General features: G+C 42.1%; 1 non-coding gene across 1 annotated transcript; it reads right to left on the bottom strand.

The window, feature by feature from the left end:
* Nucleotides 1–3,916: 3,916 nt before the first annotated feature.
* On the bottom strand, nucleotides 3,917–4,000 carry trnas-gcu (transfer RNA serine (anticodon GCU)). Its single transcript has one exon. It is a non-coding gene; the product is annotated as a tRNA-Ser (tRNA).
* Between the last annotated feature and the right edge of the window lie 7,631 nt (nucleotides 4,001–11,631).

Consider the following 11,631-nt stretch of genomic DNA (forward strand, 5'->3'; position numbering starts at 1 on the left):
CCTACTGATTTTTATACCAGTCGAGCTGCTGTTTTTCTGCACATACGAGCCAGATGCCGTGTGTAGTTGCAGTTTCTGCAAACGGCATGGTGAAATCGACACACCCTGATTGAGTGCCTTCCTCCACATCTCCAACACAGACCGTTTCCATTATTTGCGAAGGATGAGCTGCGTCTGGCTGATCTCACTTGAGCTTCTCTCGATCTGTTGTTGATTGCTCGCATTGGGGTTGATGAGGTCTTAACTACCGTTCATGTGGCCCTTGATTTTGATGGATTCTGGCGCCACTGTCTGCTGTTTAAGGCCTGCTCTCCGGCCTTTGTCTGTGTGTGGGGGTAGCGGTTTGTTTCACAATGTGAATCCCTTGTTCCGATGCCTTGTTGGTTGTCATACCCGAAGTACAGATCAGCCTCGTTTCTTCTTCGCCTGCCAAGAACATCTGTGTGACCAGTGCTGCTGCCTTTCAAGGTAAGTTCTTAGTCTCTATAAGCTTTCGGAATATGCCTGCGTGGCCTATTCCTTCAATAAAAAAGTCTCTCAATAATTCTCTCCTTAGTTCATCGGTGAAATCACATGAACGAGCCAGCCTCCGAAGTTCCGCATTGAAGTTGGGTATGCTTTGTTCCACACAGCGTCGGTAGTTGTAGAACCTGTGTCTGGCCATGTGTCGGCTGTTTGCTGGCTTCAAGTGGTCTCTCACCAGTGCGCTCAACTCCTCAAACGACTTGCTTGCTGGTTTCTTGTTGCCAGCAGATCTTTCATTAAAGCGTATGTTTTCGATCCACAGCTGGTCAAGAGATGGGCTCTTGTCTTGTCTGCCTTATTGTCGCCCAGCCAGTATTTCGTCACAAAGCTTTGCTGGAGCCTTTCTATAAAGTCATCCCAATTCTCTCCAGCATTGTTGTTCTCATCTGAGCTATTGGTAGCCATTCTGTCGATTCTGTGATCCCATCCTCGTCGCCACTGTAAAGTCCTGAGTCTAATGTACTGACTTCCACAAGACACATGCTGAACTCAAGGTCACTCAGGACCTGCACCTTTAATTCACAGCTCTCCAGTGCTGCACTTGCCTGAGACCTCCCTTTATGTACCTCAGTGGGACAGGTATGGAGTGTATCCTGCAAGTGCACCCCTGGGGGTGGTAAGGTATGCGTATTGGTACAGGTTTTATCCAGTTAAATTAATGTATAGCATGGTAAGATACAGTTATATACAGTAATGTGAGATAAATCACAGGAAGCAAACTCGGGTCAAATGCTGTACCAAGGAGTGGGTTTAGGAAAAGATGAGCATATTTCGAGTAAATGAACAAATGCACTGCGATCTGGGTGCGCAGCGAAGCAGCCAGCCCCAATGTGACTTGGAACACAACAGTTTAACAATTCGGTCTTTGCACCAGAAATCACACTCCAGCTTACACAAATCATACTCCTTCTCAAACTATGCAGGATAATGCGGCATTACGAGAAAATCAGTTTTAAAGGGACAGTTATGAACCGTAACTGACAAGCATCCCTTTTAAACAGGCGCAAAATGATCCGCGAATGCAAGCACATCCATTTTACACAGATGCAGAATGACCCTTGACTGACATCAGTTCACTTTTAAAAGAATAAAGTGAGATTTATATCATCCCTGAAGGCGATTGTGTGGTGCGTGAGTGAGCGTGGGGGTCAGGCCCACGCGGGGCTGGGATAGTGATTGAAACCACATGTGATAGACAGGCAGGAAGGAGGGAGGGACGTAAAAGCACTAAAAGCCAATTAAGAAATATATATATATTTAATATTTTAAGAAAAGAAATACACTTAAATGTTATTTAAAAATAATTGAATTTGATTTGTTTGAAATAAATAAATAATTAATTCATTATCTGGATGTTTTTTGATTGAACGAAGGCTGTGCGACTGGAAAAATTCAATTGGAAATCACGGGGTGCAGTCAGTACATACCAAAACACTGTAAGCCCATGGCGGAAGAAAAGCCGGACGGAAGATGTGGGCTACAAAGGCGCTCTTTTAAATTCACATGTGTCATTCTATTGCACCTGAGAGCAGCTGCTTGTGCTGTGAAAGAGGTCAAATGTAATAGAGCCCAGTGCAGGCAGAACAGAAAAAAGCATATTTATCGTGAAAGTTAAAAAGTTGGGATTGTATATATTTATACATATATATATATATATATATATACATGTAAACACAAAGCCAGTCAGTTAGTCATGTCTTGTCTTGTCTTGAATTGATTTGATTTGAATTTCACAATACGGGTGGAGGATGTCATCATGTCACACAGCCCACTCGCAAGCCCTGGCTAAAATCGCTATATTTCTAACTTGTGTATTTTCCCTTCTTTCAGATGTAAAATCGCAAAATCCCACAGCAGATTCTTCTACTGTCAGAGAGTCCACGAAGGAGTGTTCAATGAAATCAGTATGGCTTCAAGTTGCATGTAATGCATTTGTCTCACATGACATGAAATGCACAGTAAGATCGCACAGCACGCTTGCAAACACTCTGGCTTACACAAACAAACAATCAAACAAATTAAATTCTAGCACCGTTCAAAGGCAGTTTTTGAAATTTGAAATTTGAAATCCGGGGCAGTCAACACTTCCCTTTTTAATAGGCACAGAATGATCCGGGACTTACAGCACACCATTTTAAACAGACAGAGATTGATCTCGGATAGGCAGCCCATCCTCTTAAAGGGACATGGAAACACAATGAATAAAAACAGATGAATGTATAAAACTCAGCAGGTCGTGCAGATTCTGTAGATGAAGAACCCGGTTTCACGTTCTGTCAGATAATCATACCGATATTTTAGGAAAAAGTTAAATTTTACCATTTTTTTCAACAAAAATAGCGCCTGGCAAATATACGTAGCGAGAAAGGTCAAAAGGGAACGTCTGTGATACACTGGAACGCAGGAGTGATTAAGTAATTGATGGTACAATGGGAAACGGCAAAGTGTGTGGTATTCGGACAATAACGTAACAAAGGATGGTCCAGTGTTAGTGCGAATAGCAGAACCAATCTCAGGCAATGGGAACGATGCTTATGATCCTATACGTTGAACCTAATGTTGAGTCCAGAAGACTATAACATGACGAACAAATATGCCTTCAACGCCTTTTAATCAGACCAGGCAGCTGGGCCACCCCTTATTCATTTCCTGTCCGTTTTGAATTCGGCAGCCAAGGGACTAATTCAAATCCAGCTTCTCACATCTTTTCAGCTCTAGAGAAACAGGACACACTCATATTCAGGTCAGAGTTGGAGATTGAAGCTGAATGTATGCTTATCCCAATTCAGGTGAGGTTATGCGTTGAGACAGGAATATATACTGATCAAGTATTGGCCGGAACCAAACATGGGTTTCGGTTATCAAACGAGACACAGAGCCGAGTACCTCTCAGATACCATAACTTTACTCATTTGGGTGAGTTTCACTTTGCTATGGAATTTGGAAGCTGTGGGATCATTTGCGCAAAAACACATGTTTTAATGTGAAATATTTTTATTTTCTCTTACGTCGACCGGCTGGGAGAAGCAGAATTTTGAGTATAAACTGGCGGGGGTCGTACGGGATTTTTCGCATTTTAAATCTGATCATCGCTAAGCGAGAATCGCACCCATAGACCATCGAGCCACCAACAGTGAAGAACGTAGCTCTCAGATTCTGACGGTAGTGAGAAAAGATATTCGGCGCATCGTGCGTGTGCTGTCCCTCCAGACCTAGCTGATTAGTATTCCTCTCCATACTCCTACAAATGTTATCCCTTTGACGAATATATTATTAATTTGAGGCATGACAGTCGCAAAGTGCAGCATTCTTGTTCGCAAAAGGGAAATATGGCGATGAGTATTAATGTGATTGACAAACGACCAGGGGGATCAAAACTGTAGCACAATAACGACGAGGATGGGATTGGAACCCATGTGTGCAGAGCACAATAGATTAGCAGTCCATCGCCTTAACCACTCGGCCACCTCGTGTCTTATTTAGCGACAAGTCACCCATTCAACCTGCTGCTTTTTGTATCCAAAGAGAAATAATGTGCAAGAAAGTCCACTTCACAGCTTGTTCTGCCTGTGCAAACAGATCGACAATGATGAAAATGTGCCATTCGATTCTTAAAGCAAACAGCTTTCCTTCACTTCAGGTGAGTGACTTTAAGAGATGGTTGGTTTTTCGGCAGCATCACAACAAAGAATATAAATTTTCATGTGGCGAACTAATTGACCACAGCAGGACTCGAACTTATAAGTTTCTGATAACGTTACGCTGGTAATCAAAGTCAGACACCTTATCCGTTAGGCCACGCTACCTCTGCATCAGCGCAAAGTTTGTTGTTGTTTATATTGGGAGCAAATTCGGGGAAACTTCGATATGAAGGAGTGGATTTTGGAAAAGATGAGCATATTTCGAGTAAAGTAACAAATGCACTGCGATCTGGGTGCGCATCGGCGCAGACATCCCCAATGTAACTTGGAACACAACAGTTTAACAATTCGGTCATTGCATTTGAAATCATACACCTTCTCAAACTACACAGGATGATCTGGGATTAGGAGAAAATTCGTTTTAAATGGACAGATTATGAGCCGGACCTGACAACCATCCCGTTTAAACAGACACAGAATGATCCGCGACTGCAAACACAACCCTGTTTCACAGATGCAGAATGACCCTTGACTGACAGCAGTTCCCTTTTAAAAGAATAAATTGACATTTCTATTATCACTGAATGCAATTGTATAGTGAGTGTGCGTGGGGGTCAGGAACTCGCAGGACCTGGACGGTGATTGAAACCACAGGTGATAGACAGTCAGGAAAGGGTGAGGGACGTAAAACCAAGCCAGTCAAAAAGCCAATTTACAAATATATATACATTTAACATTTTCAGAAAAGTTAAAATATATATTTTATTGAAAAAAATTGAATTTGATTTATTTTAAATAAATAAATAATTGATTCATTATCTCGATATGTTTTGATTGAACGAAGGCTGCGTGACTGGAAGAATTCCATTGGAAATGATGGGGTGCTGTCAGCAAATATCCAAACACCGTAAGCCCTTGGTGGAAGGCAAGCCACGAGGGAAGATGTGGGCTATAAAGGCGATCTTTTAAACTCGCGAATGTCTTTCTGCTACATCTGACAGCAGCTGCTTGTGCTGTGAAAGAGATCCAATGTAATGAAGCTCAGTGCAGGCAGAACAGAAAAAGCATATTTATTTTGAAAGTTAAAAAGTTGGGATTGTGTATAAATATACACATATATATACATGTATACACAAAGTCAGTCAGTCAGTCATGTCTTGTCATGTCTTGATTTTATTTGATTAGCATTGGAAAATAAGGGTGGAGGATGGCATCTTGTCACACAGCCCACACGCTAGCCCTGGCTAAAATCGCTATATTTCTAACTTGTTTAATTTCCCATCTTTCAGATGTGGAATAGCAACTTCCAACAGCAGATTATTGTACCATCAGAGAGTCCACGAAGGAGTGTTCAATCTAATCAGTATGGCTTCAAGTTGCACGTAATTCATTTTTCTCACATGACATGCAATGCACAGACCCTGGCTTACACAAACACACAAACAAACTAAAATACCTGCACCGTCCAAAGGCAGTTTTTGAAATTTGAAATTTGAAATCTGGGACAGACAGCACATCTCTTTTAAACAGGCATAGAATGATCCGGGACTGAGAGCAAACCATTTTACACAGACAGAGAATGATCTTGGACAGACAGCACAGTGGCTTAAAAGGGATAAGGAAACAGAATGCATAAAGGACAGATAATTATGTAAAACTCAGCAGGTCGTGCAGATTCTGTGGATGAAGAACCCGGTTTCACGTTCTGTCGGATAATCATTCCAATATTTTAGGAAAATGTTAAAGATTACAGATTTGTTCAACAAATCGAGCAGCTGGAAAAAATAGGCAAAGAGAAAGGACAAAAAAGAAGTTATGTGATACATTGGAGCGCATGAGTGATTAAATAATAAATGGCACAATGGGAAAAAGCAAAGTGGGTGGTAATCGGGCAATAAAGTAACAAAGGATGGTCCAGAGGAGGTGTTAGTGGGAATAGCAGAACCATTACCAGACAATGGGAGCGGTGCTTATGATCCGATTTGTTGAACGTAATTTTGAGGCCGAACGACTGTCAAATGCCTAATCGAAATATAGGAAGTCAACGCCTTTTAATCAGACCAGGCAGCTTGGCCACCCGGGATTGATTTCCTGTCCGGTTTCAGTTCGGCAGCCAAGTGTCTAATTCAAAAGCAAGCTTCGCACATCTTTTCAGCTCTAGAGAAACAGGACGCACTCATATTCAGGGAAGAGGTGGATATTGACGCTGAATGTCTGCTTATCCGAATTGAGGTGAGCTGATGCGGCACAAAGGAAGATATACTGATCAAGTATTGTCTGGAACCAAACACGGGTTTAGGTTGTCCAATGAGACACAGACCCGAGTACATCTGAGATATTTTAACTTTACTCAGTTGGGTAATTTCACTTTGCTCCTGTGAAACTCTGGGATTTGGACGCTGTCGGAACGACGGCGTGAAATGACACGCTTAATTTGAAATATTGTTGTTTTCTCACATGTCGACCTGCTGAGAGAAGTGGATATTTGAATAAAAGATGTCGAAGCTCGTGCGGGATTTGAACCTGTGATTTCTCGCATTTAAATTGCGACAATCTCTAAACAAATCGATCAACGAGCCGCGAACGTTGAGAAGCGAAGCTCTCAGATTCTGACGGTAGTTTATTATTCGACCCATCGTGTCTGTGGTGTCTCTCAGTGGCCTATGTAATTAGTCACCATATCCATTGTCCTGCTAATGTTTTCTCTTTGATGAACATATTATTAATGTGAGACATGACATGACCAAAGTGCAGCATCTTTGTCAGTAACAGGTGAATTTGGCCATGAGGTTAAATATGATTGACAAAACAAACAGAGCGGTCAAAAGTTTAACACAATAACGACGAGGTTGGGAGCACAATTGATTAGCAGTCCATCACCTGAACCTCTCTGCCAATTTATCTCCTATTTACTACAACGTCAGCTATACAGTCCTCTAATTTTTGCAACCAAACAGACATAATCTGCAAGAAGGTCCACTTCATCGCTTGTTGTACCCGTGCAACCAGATCGACAATGATGAAAATTTTCCATTGGTTTCTTAAAGCAAACAGCCTCCCTTTACTTCAGGTGAGTGACTGAGCGAGATGGCTCGTTTTGCAGCAGAATAACAACAAAGACGTTAAAATTTCACGCAGCGAGATAATTGACAGCGGCAGGATACGAATCTGCAATCGTCTGATAACATCACGCTTACAATCGAAGACAGACATCTTATCTATTAGGCCACGCGCTGCTGCCGCCAAAGGGCTATTTGTTTTTGTTTATATTGGGAGTAATTCGGGGCAACTGCTATAACAATGATTGGATTTAGGATCAGATGAGCATGTCTTGAGTAATTTCACAGATGCGCTGCGACCTGGGTCAGCAACGGCTCAGGCAAACACAATGTAGCTTGGAAGACAACAGTTTAACAATTCGGTCATCGCAGTTCAAATCACACTCCTTTTAAGAATATACAGGATGATCTGGGTTTATGAGAAAATCCGTCTTCAAGGGGCAGATTATGAACTGGAAATGACAAAGATTTCGTTTAAACAGACACCGAATGATCCAGGAGTACAAGCACATCCCTTTTAGCCACTTGCAGATAGTCCCTTGACAGACCTAGGTAACTTTTAAAAGAATAAAGTGAGATTTCTATCATCCCTGAAGGAAATTGTTCAGTGAATGAGTGAGCGTGGGGCTCAGGACCACGCGGGGCTGGGACGGTTGTTGGACCCACAGGTTATAGACAGGCAGGAAGGAGGGACGCACATAAAATTAACCCAGACATAAGCCAATTTAAATATATATATATATGTACATAAAACATTTTAAGAAAATACATAAAATTTAAGTTTCATTTAAAAAAAAAACATTTATTTGTTTTAAATGAATAAATAATTGATTCCTAATCTATATATTTTCTGATTGAACGAAGGCTGCGTGACTGGATGAATCTCATTGGAAATGAGGGGATGCAGTCAGCAAATACTCAAACACAGTAAGCCCTTTGAGGAAGACAATCCAAAAGGGAAGATGTGCACAACAAAGGCGATCTGTTAAAGTGGCGCATGTCTTTCTACTGGCTCTGACAGCAGCTCCTTGTGCTGTGAAAGAGGTCAAATGTAATAGAGCCCAGTGCAGGCAGAACAGAAAAAGCACATTTATTGTGAAAGTTAAAAAGTTGGGATTGCATATAAATATACATATATATTTATATATGTGTGTTAACAAAGTCAGTCAGTCAGTCTTGTCTTGTCTTGATTTGATTTGATTTGAATTTCAAAATAAGTTTGGATGATGTCATCATGTCACACAGCCCACACGCAAGCCCTGGCTAAAATCGTTATATTTCAAACTTGTTTATTTTCCTTTCGTTCAGATGTGGAATAGCAAAGTCCCACGGCAGATACTTCTACCGTCAGAGAGTGCACGAAGGAATGTTCAGTCAAATCAGTATGTCTTCAAGTTGCATTTAATGCATTTTACTCACATGACATGAAATTCACGGTAAGATCGCACAGCACGTTTGCACACACTCTGGTTTAAACAAACACACAAACAAACTAAAATTCCTGCAATTTTTGGAAATTTGAAATTTGAAATCCAGGACAGACAGCACATCCATTTTAAACAGGCAGAGAATCATCCTGCAGTGATAGCACACCATTTTAATCAGACAGAGAATGATCCCGGACAGACAGCCCATCCCCTTAAAAGGGATATGGAAACAGAATGAATAAAGCAGATAATTACGTAAAACTCAGCAGGTCGTGCAGATTCTGTGAATGAAGAACCCGGTTCCACGTTCTGTCGGATAATAATTCCGATATTTTAGAATAAAGTTAAAGATTACAGATTTTTTCAAAAAAAATAGAGCCTGGAAAAAATAAGCAGCGAGAAAGGGCAAAAGGAAACGTCTGTGGTACAATGGAACGCAGGAGTGATTAAATAATACATGGGACAATGGGGAACGGCAAAGTGAGTGGTAATCGGGCAATAAGGTAACAAAAGATTGTCCAGAGGAGGTGTTAGTGGGAACAGCAGACCACTCACAGAAAATGGGAGCAGTGCTGATGATGCGATAAGTTGAATCTAATGTTGAGGTCAGAAGACTATAACATGCCTACAATATCGGGTGCTAATTAGATTGCTCTCCGAGGGTCTCTAATAATGCCTTTTAATCAGACCAGGCAGCTTGGCCACCCCGGATTGATTTCCAGTCCGGTTTGAATTCGGCAGGCAAGGGACTAATTCAAAAGCCAGCTTCACACATCTTTTCAGCTCTAGAGAAACAGGACGCACTCATATTCAGGGCAGAGTGAGATTGCCGCTGAATGTATGCTTATCCCAATTGAGGTGAGCTTATGATTGCAGACAGGAAGACATACTGATTAAGCATTGGCCAGAACCAAACACGGGTTTAGGTTATGCAACTCGACACAGAGCCGATTATCTCTGAGATACTTTAACTTTAATCAGTTGGGTGAGTTTCACTTTGCTCTGGGATCTGGGAACATCGGCGCAAAATCACACGTTTTAATGTGAAATATGTCTGATTTCTCAAATATCGACCGGCTGTGAGAAGCGGAACCTTGAGTAAAAAATGCCGGGGCATGTCCGGGATTTGGACCCGCGACCTCTTGCATTTACAAATGTAATCATCCCTCAGCGCCAATCAGACACTGAGACCAACGAGCCGCCGACAGTGAAGAGCGCAGCTCTCAGATATTGACGGCAGTGAGAAAGAATATTCGGCGCATAGTGCTTGTGCTGTCCCTCAGAGAGCTATCTAATTAGCCTCCCTCTCCATATTCCTAAAATGTTATCCCTTTGACGAATATATTATTAATTTGAGACGTGCAAAGGGCAGCATCCTTGTGAGTGTGTGAGGAAGTTGGCGATGAGGTTTAATGTGATTAATAAAACGACCACGGTGGGTCATAGCTGTAACACAACCAGGGCGAGGATGAGATTCGAACTCATGTCGGCAAAGCACAATGGATTAGCAGGCCATCTTTTTAACCTCTCGGACACTTCGTCTCGAAGTTACTGCAGCATCCGGGTTGGAAATCCGTGGTTAGTTGTGTGCCACAGGGATCAGTGCTGGGACCACAACTGTTCACAATATACATAGCTGACCTGGAAGAGGGGACAGAGTGTAATGACACAAAATTTGCAGATGACACAAAGATTAGTGGGAAAGCGGGTTGTGTGGAGGATACAGAGAGGCTTCAAAGAGATTTAGATAGGTAAAGCGAATGGACTAATTTTTGGCAGATGGAATAAAATGTCGGAAAATGTGAGGTTATCCACCTTGGAAAGAAAAACAGTAAAAAGTAATATTATTTGGATGGGGAGAAATTACAACATGCTGCGGTGCAGAGGGAACTGGGGGTCCTTGTGCATGAATCCCAAAATTTAGTTTTCAGGTGCAGCAGGTAATCAGGAAGGCGAATGGAATGTTGGCCTTCATTGCGAGAGGGATGGAGTACAAAAGCAGGGAGGTCCTGCTACAACTGGATAGGGTATTGGTGAGGCCGCACCTGGAGTACTGCGTGCAGTTTTGGTCACCTTACTTAAGAAGGATATACTAACTTTAGAGCGGGTACAGAGACGATTCACTAGGCTAATTCCGGAGATGAGGGGGTTACCTTATGATGATAGATTTAGTAGACTGGGTCTTTACTCGTTGGAGTTCAGAAGGATGAGTGGTGATCTTATAGAAACATTTGAAATAATGAAAAGGATAGACAAGATAAAGGCTGAGAAGTTGTTTCCACTGGTCGGGAAGACTAGAACTAGCGGGCACAGCTTCAAAATACGGGGGAGCCAATTTAAAACCGAGTTGAGAAGGAATTGCTTCTCCCAGAGGGTTGTGAATCTATGGAATTCTCTGCCCAGGGAAGCAGATGAGGCGAGCTCATTGAATGTATTCAAATCACAGATAGATACATTTTTAACCAATAAGGGAATTAAGGGTGAAAGGGAGCGGGCGGGAAAGTGGAGCTGAGTCCATGGCCAGATCAGCCACGATCTTGTTGAGTGGCGGAGCAGGCTCGAGGGGCTAGATGGCTTACACCTGTTCCTAATTCCTCTGTCAGTCATAAAATCTCCTGCTTCTTGTGCACAAAGAGAAATAATGTGCAAGAAAGTGCACGACACAGCTTGCTCTGCCCGTGCAACCAGATGGATACTGATGAAAATGTGCCATTAGTTTCTTAGAGCAAACAGCCTTCCTTTACTTCAGATGAGTGACTGCAATAGATGAATGATTTTTCGGCAGAATTACATGAACGAATATAAGATTGCACGCAACGAACGAAGTGACCACGCCAAGAATTGAGCCTGCAATCTTCTGAAAACAGCATGGTTTCAATCGAAGTCTGATGTCTTATTCATTTGGCCACGCGGTTTCTGCCATCAATTAAAAATTTGTTGTTGTATACATTGGGAGCAAATTCGGTGCCACTGCTATAT

This window comes from Pristiophorus japonicus, unplaced genomic scaffold (assembly GCF_044704955.1).
Source record: "Pristiophorus japonicus isolate sPriJap1 unplaced genomic scaffold, sPriJap1.hap1 HAP1_SCAFFOLD_35, whole genome shotgun sequence".
Lineage (NCBI taxonomy): Eukaryota > Metazoa > Chordata > Chondrichthyes > Pristiophoridae > Pristiophorus > Pristiophorus japonicus.